This window comes from Saimiri boliviensis, chromosome 11 (genome assembly GCF_048565385.1).
Source record: "Saimiri boliviensis isolate mSaiBol1 chromosome 11, mSaiBol1.pri, whole genome shotgun sequence".
Classification (NCBI taxonomy): Eukaryota; Metazoa; Chordata; class Mammalia; order Primates; family Cebidae; genus Saimiri; species Saimiri boliviensis.
In genome coordinates, this window is record NC_133459.1 from 114707425 (window position 1) to 114727548 (window position 20124).

Here is a 20124-nt window from a genome sequence, read left to right on the forward strand (position 1 = left end):
ATGCCTGACAACCGCCATAGTTCTCAGATCCAAAATTAGAACCTGACAGCTATGTCTTTGTATGACTCTCCTTGGGGTATGATAAGCAGAAATATAGAATATGAAGATTTCTGATAGAAGTATTTATTACTGACACTTCCGAAACATTCCATGTGTGGCATCAGCAAAGCATGCTTCACCTCAGACAGAAATGTCAGGTTTTCTTCCAAGATTTGCTTTTTTCTATTCCTCTGCCCCCATTCCCATCCCTCCCTCCCTGTCCGCCACTACCCTCCTCCTCTTCCAAAAGATGATCTTTTTTTAGAAGTTCAACAGCAACCCCTGGTGGAACTCAGCAGTTGTTTCAGCCTGAGCACAGTTGTTCAAGCAACTCCATTCATCTTGTCAATAAAAAGAAAAGTCTGTACATGTGTATATTACCCCATCAGTGTGCCGTTCCTGCAGGTCAGAGATCAGAATACGACCCTGCATGTACAAAGGCAGTTCTTTGTGATGGTAATTTCAGCCAATTTTGGTAGCTGGAGTTTTGAAAAAATATATATATGTAACAAACAATAAACATCTGTCTCCAGTGTCACATTCATTTTATGCAGGAAGACCAATAATTAACTGCTCATGAATAACGCTTACCACAGAGTGCGTCAAAGTGAAGACGTTCCGCACATATGAGGGGGTGATCGGTATTTTGTTTGGCTCATGTTGTGACAGATTCGGCTTTGTCACTTAGCAAAATGAGCTATACGAAGTGACAAAGAAGGGATTTCTCTGGGTCAGAGCTCAGAAAGCACCACAGTATGCCACTGCACCATCAGAATGGCACACCAGGCTTAACAAGAAAGCCCACCAAAATCCTCTTCAGAGAGGGCATCGCTGTTCCTTTCGGGCTTGGTTGGCAGCCCCAGATTACCATGTGGGGTGAGGCGGAGATGTGTGGCTCTTTGTTTGCACTCAGCAGGGTCAGTCTGTGCACTTCACAAAGGTGCCTGCTAGAGGGGCTCAAAGCCAACTTCACTCCCTCTGGGGCCATCTCCCAAGAGAACAGTTGCTTTTTTCTTAATGCATAAGGCACAATCCTATTGCTAAGCCCCACTCTTTGGGGCTGCATCACACCAAAGGAGCTGCCTTCCCAATTCACACAGAGATGCTATCTAAGTTCCTGGTGGCTCTGATGCCAGGCAAGGAGGAGACTTGCATAGTGAAGAGGATGGCTCTCCTGACAGATTCTCATGTGCTGCAGGGTTGAGGAACACAGCAGGCATTCACCCTCCAGGACACTCTTGTTAGGACACAGGTAAAATGAGAAATTTACTCAAAGACCCAAAAGTCTACTTGAGTAAATTTATTCAATGTGTATTCGCTTGTGTATTTTAACTTTTCTCTTCTTAAATGACGAGTTTATTAAGAGGAAAAGCAAACAGTACTTTTGAAGCTTAAAATAGCTTCATGATAAACACTAGGATCAAATACGTAATATTTTATGTGAAAACAAAATTTGAAAGTATTGTACCGCACATCAGCTCTTCACATGCCCCTGAAGCCACTTAAATCTCTGGACTGATATGTGAAACTGACTCAGGGAGCTGATGTTTTGAGGCCAGAGAGGATCCCATGGTAGGCCACTTACCGAGTGCCTAGTGGGTGCCATGCACTGGGGAATACGAGGGATCAAAAGAAATAAGGCTTAGTCTCTAAGAATTACAATCTATAGAAGAGACACATGTGCCTAAATAATTTTAATATAGTGTGGTAGCAATGTACAGAGTCCTAAGAAATACTTAGACATCCTTAGCTCAGCCAAGGGGTCAGCAAAGGCCTTTTACAGAGATGACAGTTGCACTGACTTCTTAAAGAAAAATTAGAAATTAGCTACAGAAAAGAGGGGAAGATGACATTTTAGGGCAAAATAGGAGAATAATTACTAGGTCACAAGGAGTGAAATTGTAAAACTACATGGTGTATCCAAAGAACTACAGGCAGCTTGATATTGCCGGAGCATGAAGAAGAGTATCAGAAAGATGGGAGTAGAGGCAGGAAAGGTGGGGAAGACCAGACTTGGAGAACCTTCTCTGCCCTCCCAAAGAGACGGGATCTGTCCTATGGGTCATGGAGAATAATTAAAAGACATTATGTAAAGGAGTGACCAGATAGGGAAGGAAGGAGACTGAAAGTCAGAAGACTGACAAGGAGTTTGTTGGGAAAGAGGATAAGGACCTGAATTCTGATAGTGAAGATGGGACTGGAGTGGAAAAGGTAAATATAAGAAATATTCAGAGGTCAACAATGAAAAGAGAGTGATTTATTGGATCTGGACCCTGAGGGATGGGTCTTAATTAACTCCTAGGTTTCCAGCATAGGAAACAGCATAGATTGGAATGCCATCAACAGGGTTAGAGACCGCAGGGATCGGAACAGGTTTGAGGGGAGAAGATGACACTCTAAAGAAGTACTTCTCAAAATACATCCTCAAAAACCCTCCACTGGCCTCCAGACTGCTCCTTGTAACACTGATTATTAACACTGCCCTTGAATGTCACAGCTGGAGAGGGACCTAACAGATCAATAAGCCTGGTCACTTTCAAGTTGTGTGCCATTGAGTTGAGGGGTGCCAGGGTAGGCAGGACTCCAGGATGCCTCCCCAGTGCAATCCAGGAAGGTTTACTTTTACCTATTGTGCACATTATAATTCTTAGTAAGATTTAGATCACAAAAAGAAAATCACAGTTTGAAAACCACCGACAACCTCTTCCTTTTACAGAGAGGCAACTGAGACTCGTGGAGGTGAAATAATTTGCCAACAGACACAAGTCTATGGCAGAGGCTGAGCTAGATCTGTAACACAGAGTCCGCCATATGTCAATTCCAAGTGTCCTCCATGCTGTGGTTTCCTCCATGAAGTAGTTGCTTTTGCTCTGTTTTTTGGAGCTAGCTTCAAAGTTAGCAGTTTCTTCCATTTTATTTATTTAATAAATATTCATCGAACATCTTCCGCAATGCCAAGCCTTCTTTTATCACTCCCATTACCCAGGCTGGAGTGCGGTGGCACAATCTGGCTTACTGCAGACTTGACTTCCCAGACTTAGGTGATCCTCCCACCTCAGCCTCCTGAGTAGCCGAAATCACAGGTGCACATCACCATAGTCGGCTAATTTTTAGTAAAGACATGGTTTTGCCATGTTGTCCAGGCTGGTCTTGAACTCCTGGGCTCTAGAAATCCACCTGCCTCAGCCTCCATAAGTGCTAAGATTGCAGGCACGAACCACCACGCCCAGCCTAACCCATTTCTTTATAGGGGAGAAATCGAAGTGACTCATCTAAGATGACCCCACCCACTGTTCTCACATAATAGTGTTGTTGAGTATAGGAGGCAAATAAGCAAACAGGAAAGTCTTAAAGATGAGGCAAAAGCTATACCTGCTCCACAGGCCTGCATTTCCATCAGTTTCCTTTACACAGGAAAGCATATTAGTGAATGGTCACAGTGAATCTTAGAGGGGACAAGCATGTAGTTAGTGCTTGTCCCCATTACCTCTTGAAGCCCAAGAAAATTCAGAGTTAATGTTCTTTTGAGATGATCATGTTTTGGAAAGTCTCATTTAATAGCAATTTTGTTGATCCACTCAACAAATGTTAATTAGAAGCTTACTCTACAGCAGCTCTCCAAAGTGATGAGCAAGAGAGCCAGGGTCTTTTACTGTCTTGCTTACCTGGTCTTAACCTTGTCACAGCATGGTCATGGTGCTTCAGCCATATTTCTTTTCTCCAACCCAAGCATCTGATCAAATGCCAAAGATCTAAAACCTTTGGTATGACTATGAAACTAGTATAGGCCCACATCCCTAGGAATGAAAAAAAAAAAAAAAAATCACACTGGGCCTAAAACATAGTTGGTTGCCTGTGAAAAAAGCAAATTGTCAAATAAAGAATGGAAAATGTGACCCAGCTCCGAGAGGCAATAGCCCTATAGGTTAAAATGTGGCTCATCTGGTACCTAGAGTAGTCAAATTCACAGAGATAGAATGCAGAACGGGAGTTTCCAGGGCTAGGAGGAAAGGGGACTGGGAAATTATGATTTGATGGGTACAGAGATTCAGATTAGAAGGATGAAAAAGTTTCTATATATGGGCGGTGGTGATGGTTGCACAACAATGGGAGTATATTTAATGCCACTGAACTCTATACTTAAGAAATAATTAAAATGGGAAGTTTTATGTTATGTATGTGTTCACACAATTTAAAAAGTGGAAGCTGGGCAGGAAAGAAGAGTATAATGGATTGTCCACCCGAGTTCATTCTGCCTCGTTCCTAAACCAGCATGTACCCACATGACTTGATCTTTGGCTTCTTCATATATAAATGTTAATCATAGTGCCAAATTCACAGTTGTTTGAAAGGATCAAATTAATTCTTGAATGTGAAAGGGAAAAAAGCATGTGGCTTACGTAATTATTCAACAAATATTACCTCTTATTACTCTATCTCTTCCGGATATTTCAACTTGCCACTTACTACTGTGATTTAAGATATTATACAATGTCTCCAATAAGTTTGTGAAAATTTAATTACCACGTTAGATATAACTTTTTTGCAGATAATGCACCACATGGGAAAAAAAAGCGGTTTTGAAGTATTGTTCTTCTTTCCTCTACTTTTATTTCATTAAATTTAGTTAGGATAGGATTAAAACATTCTATCAACTAGCAGCATTTGACTGAAACCAAAAAAGTCCCATTGGTATGAGAAACTGATTGCAAATAAAATGGGTTAAGGATTCCTTGAAACACATCTTATAATATCCCATGTCTTTCCGAATTAGAGAATGTTCTGCAATACCTGACAAGTATTTGTCAAGACAATGTACATCAGTAAATTTAATTACACATTTATTGAGCTTATATTTTGTACAAAATACCGTGCATGGTGCTCCAAGAAAAGTTACGATGTCACATACGTGTCCCTGTTCTCAAGGAGCTTGCTGTCATGAAGAAAAGTCAATTTCCTCAGCAAGTCTTGATTACATACTTCTCCCAAGACAATTCTGAATAAAGTTAAGAAAAACTAAAGATTTTTTCCAAACTATAAGAAACCTTTGGTTGAATCGCAGTGTCTTATACCGTAGCTTAAAGGATATATTTTCCTTTATGCATTCTGATATTTGAGAATAAAAAATTCAAAAATTACTGGAAAAAGAAGATCTGTAATTGACTGCCTAGGGAAACTATAAAAATCCTTTCAAAATTCCCACCAGGAGTAGAGGAGAAGTGGATTCAGATACAGTCTGAAATCTTCCCAAGCTTCCTCCACTGGAATTCTAATTAGTGAGACCCCTTCAAGCAATTTTAAAGCTGCTTAATTTAAATACAGGAAGTATTTCCTTAGGCTCCATGATACTTTGGCAGAGCTGATCCTATTTCCTGAGATTAAATAGAAGAAAATTCTTTCCTCAGGAGATTGAACCACATACAATAAGATCATTCATTAGAATGTTCATATAAATTCAAAATATTCCAGGGGAAGACCCAATGTCTTCTTCATAAAGGGTAACAGCCTAGAAATGCTAAGTGGAGCCATGACTGGTTTTACTCTTGAGTTTTGGCCTTTGTGGAATGCAGGCTCCCCAGGAAGAATTATTTAAGTGATAACTCATTTTCATAATGAAGCTAAGTACAAGACAGCTAAGATTAATTAATTAATTAATTAATTAGTTAGTTAATTATTAAATGTCTTATTCTAAATACAAACCATCTGTCACTATTATTTGTTTTTTAACAGTATTGCTTCCAACAATGAAAATAAAGCCATACCTTCTATAATGTGATTCTTACTCTACTGCGTACCACTAAAGACTTAGTAATTGGAAAATCTTATAAACTTTAGGAAGTCTGCATTTTGACCTGTCCAGGAAAGGGAAAGCTTAATACCAAAACCTACTACTTAAATGCCTGATTGGTAAGGGGAGTGCAAAAAAGATACTTTTAAAACGTTTGTATTGTTCCATAAAAGACAGGGGAACACTTTGTCATCTCTTGCCATCCTTCTGTAAATTTATATCACCTCACTAAATTTGATGGCTAAATAGTGTTCTGAGGGTTGTGGAGACTTGGGTGTCAGATTTAGAAATGTTATTGTTGAGGTTTACTTTGATGGTGAGATTTTAGAAGCCTACTTCCCTGCTAAACAAATGTATTATGGAGTGATGGATAACAGAGATTTTAAGGATTACAATGAGAGATCAAGGAGTTCACCTGCAATATCTATTGCATTGACAGCCGACTTTATTGAAGTTTCACAATATTAACTGCCTCTCTGTGGACTGGCTTAACCAGGTAGGTGATTATCAATTTATCACCAGTCAAAACACAGATTGCTTCATGTACAGTGTCTGTGGCATAATCATGTACCTTGAATCGCAGCGAACTGAAATGATCCTACTAGGATGATTCCTATAAGAGTGAGAAAGAAACATTAGTTGGAAACTTCTCTAATGAAATTGTGTTTAATCCTCAGTTTGACAGAACATCATTCCTGGAGCCTAGATCAAGAATTCACCATTCCAAAAGAGGGCAAAGGAAGTCTGAGAGATAGAATGGAGAGAGAACTAAGGTTATTCACTTCCTCTTCCTAAGCTTTGCTTCCTTTTAGCAACTCTTCACTCCCACTCCAGGGACAGAAGGCAAGAAATTGACCAGTCCTCAAATTCCACTTCAGATGCGAAGACTTGTGCCCTGAAACTCCATCTAGTGGTATATGAACTGATTGAATTTCATGTAGAAAATTATCTGGGATAACCATGGACCAGCACCGAGATGCCTGCATTACCTCTTTGACTATTTTCAATACAGCAAGAGCTTTTCAGTTTTATAATTCCACTCTATTTTCTGATTCTATCTTTTAACAAAGTCTGATCTTTTCCCACATATTGAATTCCATTAGCTGCCATCCCAATAAATATTTGTTAAAGTCAGGCAATGAGAGAGAAGATTTTGGCCTTAAGTTTTTGTCTGATCAGGGCACAAATAAATAGCTGCACTAGGCAGGAAACAGTGTAGCCTGTAATCCTAACATTTTGGGAGACCGAGGCGAGAGGATCACTTGAGGCTGGCAGGAGTTTGAGATCAGCCTGAGCAACATAGCAAGATATCATCTCTACAAAAATCTAAAAATTAGCCTGGCATAGTGGCATATACCTATGGTTCCAGCTATTTGGGGGGCTGAAGTGGGAGAGTCACTTGAGCCCAGGAGGTTGAGGTTGCAGTGAGCTGTGATTGTGCCATTGCACTCCAGCCTGGGCAACAGAGCAAGATCCTGTCTCAAAAAAAAAAAAAAAAAAAAAAAAAAGGCTACACTAGCAAACACTAATTGACCACTATATTGACCAGGTACTATTCTGAGTAATTTTTCTATATTAATTTGTTTAATCTTTTTAGCCACCCTATGAGGAAGTACTATTAGTTTTCCTGCGTGATTCTTGAGAATTTTGATGAATAGAAATACTAAGTCACTTGGCCAAGATTACCCAGCTTGCAGATCGAGCCCGGGTGGATGACCCTAGAGCCTTATAAATTCTACAACCCAATCTCTTTTCAGGCATACACTGATTAGATTGAGATTGAGTTTCTTTGCCCTTATTCTAGCTGCCTATGACTGTATAAAGTAGAAGTCATCTAGAGCTTCTACAATTTTTCATACAAAATGTCTGGCACTCAATTTAAAAATGCCACATATACCAAGAAACAGGACAAAAAGTAAAAAGACAATAGAAACAGGGCCAGAGATGATCCAAATAATAGAGTTATCAAACTTGGATTCAAATGTTCAAAACACAGAGGATAAGAAAGCTTCGCCAGACAAATGAAATCTTTTAAAAATCAAGTGAAAATGCTGGAACTGAAAAAATATAATAAAGCTAACAATTCAATAGATGAGTTTAATAGTAGACTAAACACAGGTGAAAACAAGATTAGTACTGTAAGATATCTCAGTAGAAAATACTCAGACCAGAGCATGAAGTGAGAAAATAAACATATAGAGAAGAGTACCAGAGACAGATGGGAGGTGGCAGAATGCTAACACAAGTGTACATGAGGTCCCAGAAGTGAATTAGAGAGGAAATAGTGGCAAAACCAATATTGAAAGAGAAAATGTCTGCAAATTTTCCAGAACAGATAAAAGATGTTAAACCTCAGCAGGATAAATACATTACTAGTCACTTCGCGGTAAAACTGCCAAATGCCAAAGACAAATAATAAACCATAAGAACAGCCAGATAAAAAAGCAAATTGCCTTCAAAGGATCTACAATGACAGCTAAGTTCTCAACAGAAACTGTGGAAGCCAGAAGAAAACAGAATAACATCTTAAAGCGCTGAAAGAAATTGTTGGCAACATAGTAATCTATATCCAGTGAATACCTTTTCAATTTAATACAAAATTTTGTAGATAATACAGATTTCTGTCAGCAGATCTATACTAAAAGAAATACTGATGGGAGTTCTTTAGACAGAAAGAACATGATTTCAGCTGGAAAGATAGAATTGCAGAGAGGAATGAGGAGCAATAGAGAGGTAAACATGAGTATAAATATAAATGACTATTGACTACAAAATAATAATAATATTTTATGGAGTTTAAAATACATGTATAATTAAAATGTATGACAGCAATAACTCAAACAGCCAAAGGAAATAAATGAAGTTAATATGTTCTTAAATCCTAGCATTAGCTGAGAAGTGATAAAACTACTAATTATATCAGACTCTATTAAGTAAATGATAATGCATGTTGTTATATCCAATAAGTATAATTCCAAATATATCAGTAATTACATTAAATGTAATGTACTAAATGCCTCAATTAAAAGACAAGGCTTATCCAACTCAACAAAAAAATAAAAATTCAATCATATGGTTGCCTAAATAAGCACATCTTAAGTATAAGGACACAGAAGGGTTGACAGTAAAAGAATGGGAGGAGAGATATGCAAACACCACTGTGAAACATAAAAAAGGAGATCTGATAATGGTGTTTAAAATTAATCTACCAGAAAGACAAGATAATTTCAGATTTGTATTCTCTCAAAAAATGTAAGTAAATACTGACAGAGTTAAAAGTATGAAGAGATAAATCCACAATGATAGTGGATACTTTAATGTATTTTTCTCAGTTACTTACTAAACAATCAACTAGATGGTATCATTGATAAACTTGACTTAATCAACATATTAAAAATTCTGCATCTAATAAGAGAACATGGGACATTTACCAAGATTGACCATATGCTGACCCATAAAACAAGTCCCCAGTTCAAACAAATTTCAGAATATTGAAACCATTAATACATTCTCTGACCCCAGTAGAATTAAGTTAGAAACGAGTTAAAAAAAAAAAAACAACAACAATGGTAACCAAAACATCCCACAAATGTTTGGAAACTGGTCAAAGAAGCAATCACAATGGAAATTAGAAAATATTTTTGAACTGAATGACAATAACATAACATATTAAAACTTATGGATATAGGCCAACCTGTTCTTAGTGGGAAAAGCCAGTGGCAGTGGTCACTTGAGAAAAGAGGGAAGATGACCAGGACGCGACACAGGCAGGGCCCCTCAGGAGCTGGTAATGTTCTGTGTCTTGCAGGAGGAGGTGATTACATGAGTGTTTTACCTTTGTGAAAAATTCCCCAAGCTGCACATTTATGCTTTGGGCATTTTCTACATGCATGCTGTATTTGAAGGAAAAGTTTACTTAAAAACAGATAAGAAATTATTCCTGACTCCTCTTTTTCTCACATTCCACATTCAGTTCATGAACATTTCCTGTTGGCTTTAATCCAAAATACATCCAGAATCTGGCCATTTCCAGCTACCTTCCCAGCTACTAATCTTGTCTGAACCAACAGCACCTCTCTCTCTTCAATTTCATGACTGCTTTCCCTGTTTCTGCCCTTGTTCCCTGTAGTCTTTGGTCAATACAGCCACCGGATGAACTGTTAATGCTGAATCAGATCATGTCACCAATCTCCATCCACCAAATTGTCCAACTGGATTCTTATTTCATGCACAGTGAAATCCAAAGGATTGTTATAATCTTGGTCTCTACATGATTTGAAACACCAACCCCTCTCCTATACCACCTCCTACCACTACCTTGTGTTTGCTCTGCTCCAGCCCTACTGCCTCATCACTCTTCCCAGGCAGGCCAGGCACACTCCTGCCTCATGACATTTGCACTCACCATTTCCTCTCCTTGTTTCTTCTCCTGGATTCACAAAGCAGGTCTCTTCATTAGCACCTTCTTCCATGACCATTATTTATCATTGAAATTCCCTCCACCCCAAACAACCTCCAATCCCTCTTCAGTTTAATTCACCAAATATTAATCCAGCACCAATATGAAGCAAGTACTGTTCTAGGTGCTTGGGACAAAATAGCACACAAAACAAAGATTTCTGCATTCATGGGGCTTACAGTTTAGCAGAGGAAAACAATAAGCATAAATGCATCAATAATTATAGTGTTTTAGAAGTATACAAATGCTATGCATATAAAACTAAAACAGGGTAAGGGATATGAATGACACTGTTAAGAGGCAATGAGAAGAGAGCTGTAATTAGAAATAGGGTGTTCAAGGCAAGCTTTAGTGAGAATGAAATCAGAATAAAATTTCGAAGGTAGTAAGGAAATCAGTCATGCAGATGTAGGGGAAAGAACTTTCCAAATAAGCAGAACAAATGCCAAAGCCAAAGGTAGGAGTGAGTGTGTCCAACATGCCTGAGGATCAGTAAAAAGGCATCTATGACCAGAGTGGTTTGTAGGGCGAGTAACTGTCCAAGTTTTCCAGGGACTCAGGGGTATCCTCGGATGTGTGACTTTCAGTGGTAAAGCCAGGAGAATGCATGGCAAACCAAGATAGTTAGTTGCTCATCTTAGAGAGATAAAGTTTTTGAGGAGAGGTCAGAGAAGTAACAGGAGGAGGATGGGAAATCGGGGTTGGAATAGGCATTCTCATGAAGAACCATGAGAGTCATTTTAAGGACCTCATCTTTTAGAATGAAATAAGTGGGGAGCCACTGGAGAGTTTTAAAGAGAAAAATGGTATGATCTGACTCACCTTTAAAAGACTTGGTCTGATTACAGTGTCGACAATGGGATATAGAAGGACAAGGACAGAAGGGTCACCATCTTGCAATGCTATTGCAATAACCCAGGCAAGAGATGACGCTGGCTTGGAGCAAGGAGCTACCAGTAGAGGTAATGGTAAGTGGTCAGATTCTGGATATATTTTGAAGGTAAAAAATCATAATAATTTCCTAACAGGTTGGATGAGGGGTGGAAGAGAAAGAGAAAAGATAACTTCCAGAGTTTTGATCCAAGCAAATGGAAAAATAGAACTGCCATCAGCTGAGATGAGAACAAATGAACACAGAGCCAGTTTGGAGAGAAAAAAAACTGTTCCTTATTATGTCTTCTTTTCTCCTGTATTTTCCTCCATGCTTCTTACCAACATTGACATACTATATATTTTGCTTATTTATTTGTCATCTGTATTCATCCACTGGAATGTAATCTCCAAGAAGGTAAAGACTCTTGTTTTCATTCACTGCTTTGTCTCCAGCATCTAGAATAAATTTATTCATTTCACAAACATGTATGGAGTACTTTCTAGATGACTGGAACTGTGCTAGGCTCCAGGAATACAATAAGCACAATATATGTTCATAAGATTGCCAGATAAAATATAAAATGACCAGTTACATTTGAATGGCATATAAATATGAATATTTTTTAGTATATGTATTTTCTGCACTCAAATGTTCAAATATGTATGTTCCATATTCAAATATCCAATTATGGAACTACTTATACTAAAACTTACCTGTTGTTTATCTGGAAACTACATTTAACTGGGAGTCCTGTATTTTTATTTGCTAAATCTGACAACCCTACGTGCTTTCTGCCTTCAAGGAACTTGGAGTATGATAGAATATATACACAAAGAAACAATCTGTATATAATAACCTAGGAATCCAGGACACCTTCAGAGCACACAGGAGAAATAACACCGATTCTGAACAGGCATCCAAGAAGCTTCCTGAAAGAAATGATATTGCAACTGAGAGTAGCGTTTTCTAGTGGAAAAGAAGAAGTAAGAATATTCCAGGAAGATGAAACAACATGAGCCAAGCTTGAAGGCAGGAGAGACTACGAGGCATCCAGATAGTTGAAACTGGTATCCTGAATGCACCTAGAGAACATGGCTATGTGAGATGGGAGTTGAAAGAGTTACATCACCACAAAATATTGCTGCAGTGCACATTTGGCTGAGCAATTACTTTACCAGATATTTAGACCGAGGCCAGAAAACATAAGCACCTGCAGCCAAGCAAGAGCAGAGATAGTGACTGTCTTTCCCACCCCATCAGGCAGCTGCAGCAGCAACACAGAGGGTCCTGAGATTCACTGCTCACCAGCGGCCCTCTGTCAGGCTGAACCATCACGACCAAGGGCAAAAAGGAGAACGACTTTTATACAGTTTATTCTGAAGCACAATATTGTGTCCCGGCTCCCTACAGGCAGACAGAACAAAGACTAATTTCCTAACAACAGATAGATATCATGAGGAGTCTGGGGAGGGAAGAAATCCCATGGAATTTAACTTAGCAAAATGGGCAAAGGTTGGAGCCCTTTGTGACCCTATTTTGATTCCACAGGATGGGGAAAGTCTTGTGACGTTTGGGTTTCACTGGAGCACATGTTCTCAACAAGGGTGATCTTACCCAAAGGAGGAGAAAGTGGTCCTTGAGGGGGAAAAAAATCTTAGATAGTATAAGCGTTTGTTGCCTTCCTAAAGGTCACAATGCATAAAAATATATACAAGTCTATCTGCAGCATTAAAATTCCACCAGAGAATGGGGCAAGGGGAAAAGTGAAGAGAATTAAGGGGAGAAAATGTCTGAAAAGGCTATTAGGAAAAAATAATGAGAAAAACTGAGAAACACTAAACTAAAACAAAGTTCTGCTTGAGGGCTGGAGACCAGGACAGCTTAAAAGATGGGTTGTCCTAGGAGAAGAGCAGGGGGCAAGGATAGGAGGAGTGGAATGGAGGGCATTCTGAGTGGCAGAAGCAGCCCATGCACAGGAATGGAGAAGGTAAACAACATAAAATGCAATAGCATGGTCAAATAAGATAAGGTCTGAGAAGAGTTTATTGGATTTAGCAATTAGGAGGTCACTGGTCATTTAACCTCCTTGTGCTTCAGTTTCAATACTTGTTAAATTAAATTGAAAAATAATCTCTAAGGCAACTTACAGCTCTAAAGACTCTTTCACTACATTGGATCTCTTTACACAGAGAGACACACAAACACATCCACACACTTACATGGCACTCCCAACACACAGGCTCATCTTTTTACTTAATCTGATTTTCCTAACTCTCTAACGCTATATTTGTCTTTGGAGAATTCCAGTTCTCTTCGTTTAATTATAACAATGCTTTGAAAAAATCAGTTATGAGAATCAACAGTGCCCTGATAAACTGAGCAGCTGAACAATAAACTGGTCAATATTATTTCTATAAACATTTCTAATGCCTTGTAAATACCTTTTATAATGTAATAAACTCTTTAGAATGTGGATATAAAATTTTATTTCATTAAAAAAAGGATTTTAAAACCTAGATTTACTCAAATGGGGCAAAAAAAATACTTTCACTTAAAGCTGTCACTCATATTTTCAATGTTGACTAAGTGCCTACTGTGTGTCAAATAAGATATGTGTTGGGGAAATATCAGTGTGTAAAACAAACAGTTCATAGCTTCGCGAGCTTAGGAGAAGGAAAGTGAGGAGGGGAGTAATTGATCAGTTGATGACATTTGCACAGCTTAGTCATTGCTATCATGGCTGCATTGGTAACAAATCTGAAGCTTGCATGTTCCTGAAACTACAGCTCTGAGGAACAGATCAAAGTATCACTAAGGGGCAGCACAGACAGCAGTCACTCAGGAAAGGGGGTTCTTAACCATTTGGGGGCCATAAACCCCTTCTTGGAATCTTATTTTTAATATTTAAAATAAAATTACAAATGAAACCAGTTATATTGGAAATAGTCATTTTTTAAAAAATGAACAAGATAGTAATATATGTACTTCTTTATTACATTAAATAAGTCAGGCAGCTGTCCTCATATTTACTATAATTCTGAGGTAGCAGCAAATACAAATGACATGGTGAAGTACTTGCACCTCTATAATGTGTTATGGAAATATCTGTGATTTCCAGAGATGACAAAGTCACAGACACAGCTAAGAATACTATGGTTGTCACCTACATTCATAATTGAATGATGTTAAATTTCAGTTAGAGGTTAATAAAAGATATTTTTCCTATCAAAATTCACAGATTCCCCCTGAATTCCATCCGGAGACCTGTGGAGCTGGAGGTCTGTGGCCCCCTGTTTAGGGCATTAAGCTAAATCAGGATTTTCTTTCTTTCAATAACATAGCTCCATGGTGACTTCTAGAGCTACAGCTCTATCACTGGGACTGTTCAATCGTGTCGCTTGTTCATTACGGGACACACTGCCGCCACCCCATGGCTCCTCTTGAAGAGTTGAGCATTAATAACGTGCAACAAAGCAGCCTTTTAGGGCATTAGACCAAACCTGCAAATTAATGCACCGGTTCATCACAATTCATTAATCAAACTCAGACTGGGTTTAACAACGGATTATTAAAGACTCAAAATTATATCCACACAAAAAAAGCAGCTCCCAGAGGGTCAAATGTAATGTGAATGGTTTTGCATAAAACCATAAACGTGCTATTAAATTAAAAACAGAAAAAATTATGTCCACTCCTTATCTCCAGGCATTTTTTTTTTTAAGGAATGCTACACTAATTTATTTCTTTGCTGTTCCTGGTTACATGGTAAAAGACTAAAAGGTTAAAATGCAATGGTTCTTTGATGTTTGGTTGAGCAACTTTCACTAACATGTACTGATTGAGGTGAAGAAATTAATAAAATTATTTCCATAATTCATTACTAATGGGAAGCTGTCAATGCTTTCAGCTGACAGTTCACACGAATTCTCCCCAGACACTGAGACGCCTCCTGGTGACTGGCTGTTGGAGTCACTCCTTCCAATCGTGTTAAGCAAAGCAGAGGCTGGCTCCCTGGTCCCACCATTTCCTGATCTCTCAGCTCTGTGTGTTTGTTCTTGACAAACAAGTCTGTTCTCTCTGTGAACAAAAACAGAAGGGGGAAACAATGATTTTAATTTTTCTTTCCCTTCAGGGAATTTAGGTAGAGCCTCTGGGGAATCTCGATGACTTGTAAACATTCAGAGTGCTATAATTTGGCAGATCACAGTACTGCAACCAACTGTGCAATGAATTTTCTTAAAAGGTTAATACTTTAGTGTAGTAATCATAGAGAATGAGTATAACAATAATAAGATGTGTGGAACAAACAAATTTAAAGAACTGTATGATTTTGTGACATCTCTGCTCTTTTGCCATTAAAATTGAATCATTAGTTCTTTCTGGTTTTGCAGAAACAGATGCAAAAATTACTAGCACACAAGCTGATTAAGGTAAGTAAGTGACATTTCTGGAAACACAAAATGTTTTATTCAAATTATGTACCTGTTTGATATTTATAGGGTGTTTCGGTCTTAGTGCTGCCTGTTTTAAGCTCCAAACTCCTAAAGGGCAAAGACTGTATCTCTGTTATGTATCTGAAGATAATTAATAACTTCTCTTTGAAGATAAACTCCTATACATTGGTCATACAAAAACAGTATCAAATAATCTTATGGGTGAGGCAAAATATACCAGAAATCACATAATATATGATTAATATTATTATATTATATATGTGTGCATCTACATAAATAATAGAACGGAAATAATCTAAAAACAACATCTTCAAAGCATTTTATAAAAACAATGAGATTCTAATACAACATGACTCAGGTTGAGATCTGGGATAGATTGTTATGATTACATCATGAACAGCAAATACAGAGTCTAATTTTGTCACCTCCCCTCCCAAGCCCCAGCACTCTTTCCTGCGGGCTCAGAATCATAATCCATTTTAACACAATGTAACAGACAGCCTTGCCTAATTGCTAAGTGAACATTTGAAATATATTCACTCTATCCAGGTATAGACCCTGGAACATAGTATATACTCCATAAAGATTTATTCAAATGAAAAATGAAACTCTTTCCCCTCTTTCCAAATGAAAACATACTGTTAGGGTTATTCCTTCAAAATTAACTTAATCACTACTGATTCTAACAAAGTGTTTTCATAGAGATTAGCTGCAAATCAGTTCTTCATTAAGATATTTTGGATTAATGCTGTGAGCCCTGAATTTCATACAGATGTTTATGACTCTATCATGAGATAAAATGTATATGCCAGAAGAAAAAATAATACTGACTTGAAAACACAACTATAAAGCTCATATCATAGAAACTAGGGACATTGCAGGTCACCAAGATATCAAAAATGAAGCAAACCTTAACATTTGAATGATGGCACTCTGTGCCAAAGAGTACTATTGAGATTCCTTACATCTCTAAAGTAAATAAGTGGACAAATTACAGTAATAGCTACAATATATAAAGCTCTTACTCTGTAACAGAAATCTGCTACTTAGATGACATGAGACAGAAGCCCATGATATAGATGGTATGGGTATTGGCATGACCCCTTACTGAGAAGGAACTTCTGAGAGCTTCAGCAGCTCACCTAAGGTCACAAAAGGGAGTTGCAGAGCCAACCCGCAGTTATATCTAGCTGACTCCAATTACTCTCTTCTGTTGCTCCTCTCCGATCTTTTCCCATGCATGCCCTCCACTAGAGCTACCTCAAATGGAAAAAAAAATAAATACTGAAGGAAAGATCTGGGCCCATACATATCTTTGTGCCAGTTTTCCTTAGCCTACAAAATATGTATGGCAGAATAGCAAAGTGTTCAACAGCTTGGACTATGGCATCAGATTGCCCAGCTCAGCTTTCCAGTCCCATGACAGTTTTGTGTGGACGATTTTATCTTCTTTGTGTCTCAGTTTTCTCATAAGTAAAATGGGTGTGGTAACAATAGCAACATTGTGGGATTGTAGTGATAATTAAATGAATTAATAAAGAGCAAGTGCTCAGTCCTGGACACATGGACAGTCCTGAATAAGAATTTAAATGTTGTGTGCTATTTTTAGCTCTTATGGCTATATTAGAAGACAGATTTGGTCACCCACAAGTCAGCATATTAGTTGATCAGCTTCTAGTCATCAAGTTTTACTGAGCATCTAAAAATTGCAACCTAAACAACAAAACAGCCTGAAAGTAGTCCTACTCTAAGACACTGGGTTGTAAATTCTTTGACATAACAGACAATTTGGCCATTCCTCACTGAGTAACTGAAGGATCATTAATGACCTTGGAAAGGAATTTCCTTTAAATATGTTTGTGAAAAGACAAGCTTATTACAGGGGCTAAGAAAATGGAATAATGAAGAAACTGAAATGTCAGTATAGGTGATTCTTCTTGGCATTTTGGTAGTGAGTGGAAGGAGGAAATTTACTCAAGGGCTTGAAACTATACAAGAAATAATAAAGTAACTTCAACATTGGGCATGTGTGACAGTTATAAGAGAGAGTAAGGAGTGGGGATTATGGCAACACTTGATGCATTCCCACAACTGAGTGACCCAGATGAGTTGATCTTTGCTACTAATTTTTATTTTTTAATTAATTAGGGTTTTACCCCAAATCAATCATTTTGTCTTTCTGGGCTTTGGTTTTTCAACTCTTAAATAATAGCGAGGGGTAAGGGTGAGTGAATGGTTTGCAAAACACAACAGAGAAGGAAGAGTCGCCATACATTTTGTCCATGAAATCACTAGAGTTTCCAAATCAATATATTCTTTGATAGTGAAGGAAACAGGGAGCCAATATTTACCCTTGCAATGTGATTTCCAATGTTCAAATGTAAAAATTAAGGCCCAAGATTACCCAGCCAGGAATCACAATATTGAGATTTGAACCCACAATGGAGTCTCTTCAGCAGTCTGTTATTTCCACAACTTCAACTTGCCCTTGTAATGAAAGAATTCAAATAACAGTTTATTACTGTTATCTCTCAGATGTAATTAGTTTTTATACATTATAATTATCAGATACTTTTAGCCAATTGTACATAAGAATAATAAATATATTGATAATATTCCTTATTTATAAAACAATTTGAAATAATACCTTTTATATTGGCTCCAACATATGATACAACTAAGTATCTAAATATTTTAGCATTGTTATTAAAACTGATGCAAACTGAACTAAAAATGACCACATATAGAGCACCCACACCCATATAACCTGAATTTAGTTCTTTGAAACATCACACTCATTGAGTGAATATTAAACACTTGCATTCCCTGCTGTGGGGAATCTTTTAAACTACTACAAGCAAGGGGAGCCAGCAAACTCTCTAGATACTGAGGGAAAACACTTTCTAGATCTTTTCCTCTTGGCTGGAAAGGCAAAGGGAGTTTGTTAGTTTATGGGAGAAGATGATGAGCACAAAGAACACATAGAAGTCTAAAGTAAGCTGAACAAGGTATCAATTCTTTCTTTGTAGGAAAGGAATCTTGCCCTTCATGTCCTACCTAAGTTACTCCCACGTAAAGATGTTTAAGTGACAGAGGCCTTCACCACAAGTCAAATGTACATGGCCACAGGGAAACTCAGCCTTATTTGTAAGGTATATTTCATAAAATCATTCTCTCTGGATCAATAAGATGCAAATGCTAAAATTATCCTGTTAACCATTAAAATAAAAAGGACCTTGAGAATAAAGTTGTCATTCTTAATTAAAATGGTCTTTTTAATTCCTTTACTCTAACTAACTAAAGTAGATACTAATACTGTAAACACTTAATTGACTAAAGAAAGATTCTATCCATACTCCCAATTAGAGAACACTTAATTTATATATGATGCAGCTCATAAGTATTTAGCAGTATGGTTGGGATAAGTCTCTTTGGCCTCCTTTTTAAATGATTAAATACTCTCCATCCAACTGAATGAATGTCTTCTGAGTTGCATTTTGCATGCTAAAACATTCTTTAAACACATAGGCCATCACTCAGATTTAAGAGGAAAAAAACCTTAGTGACAGTACGTTCATTATGTCTTTATTAAAATAGAATTTTTCCATAGAGTTATGTGCAGCTGAAAATGTGGCTCAGTTTAATAACAAAGTAAGCATTCCTAGCACTACAAAAATTATAAAATTTTAATGTTTAATGTGTTGCTTAATTATAGAAAACTCTGAAAAAAATAATATCCTTGGAATTTACTATGCAAATACTCTTAATTTATGACAAATTGCTTCTTAAAACACAAGTATTAAATCTCTATTAGATATGTTGAGGTAATGTACTAATATGCATCACTAGGGTCTTAAATGTCTAAGTAGCAATGCTGTTTGTTAGATGCAAATAAGGATTACCTTAATTAAAATACACTATCCACAGCCTCTCAGCAGATTTAGCTCAGTCTTTATATAGGACAGGTTCATTATCTACCTCAAGTTAATAAACGTATGACCTACTGTGGTTATTTCTTTTAAAATTTAATTTTAATTACTATTTTGTTAATAAAAATAAAGCACAAAAGAACTGTATGATCCGAAAGCAATTTTGAAAACTTAATTAAAATACCTCTCAAAAGCTTCAAAAGGAATTGAGCACTTACATGGCTTGATAATCGATGGTCTTACAAATACAGCGTTAGATACCAATGCTCTAAAAGAATGTTGAATGAAACATACTTTACAGCTATCGCGCTTCCTTCGACTGCATCTTGAACTAATGAGCCAACTAAATAGGTGTAAACATAAAACTTTTAATTCAAAATTTCAACATTAGATAAAGGCTCTTAACAAAGAAATGAAATGAATAACCATTACACAATGCCTTTACAATACATAAACCTTAAGTGCATTCAGAGTTTTTACGTAAAACTATAATAGTTTAATCCAGAAAATTGCAGATGTGTTCAGTTTGCCTTCTAGTCCTTTGAGACCTGAATACAAAATTAAAAGACTGGTATAAGTTG

The 20124-nt window shown here is 37.4% G+C and overlaps 1 protein-coding gene across 6 annotated transcripts in view; it reads right to left on the reverse strand.

The window, feature by feature from the left end:
* Positions 1 to 282: 282 nt before the first annotated feature.
* Positions 283 to 20124, reverse strand: part of RWDD3 (RWD domain containing 3) — a 67358-nt gene continuing 47516 nt past the window's right edge. For 4 of the 6 annotated variants that reach the window (XR_005577002.2, XR_012512577.1, XR_012512576.1 and 1 more), the window contains one exon: positions 19110 to 20091. The gene's annotated coding sequence lies outside the window, so the exon portion shown is untranslated. Of the gene's footprint in view, positions 15238 to 19109; positions 20092 to 20124 lie in introns of those variants that run through there. The other 2 variants (XR_005577001.2, XR_012512578.1) reach the window with 1 other exon arrangement.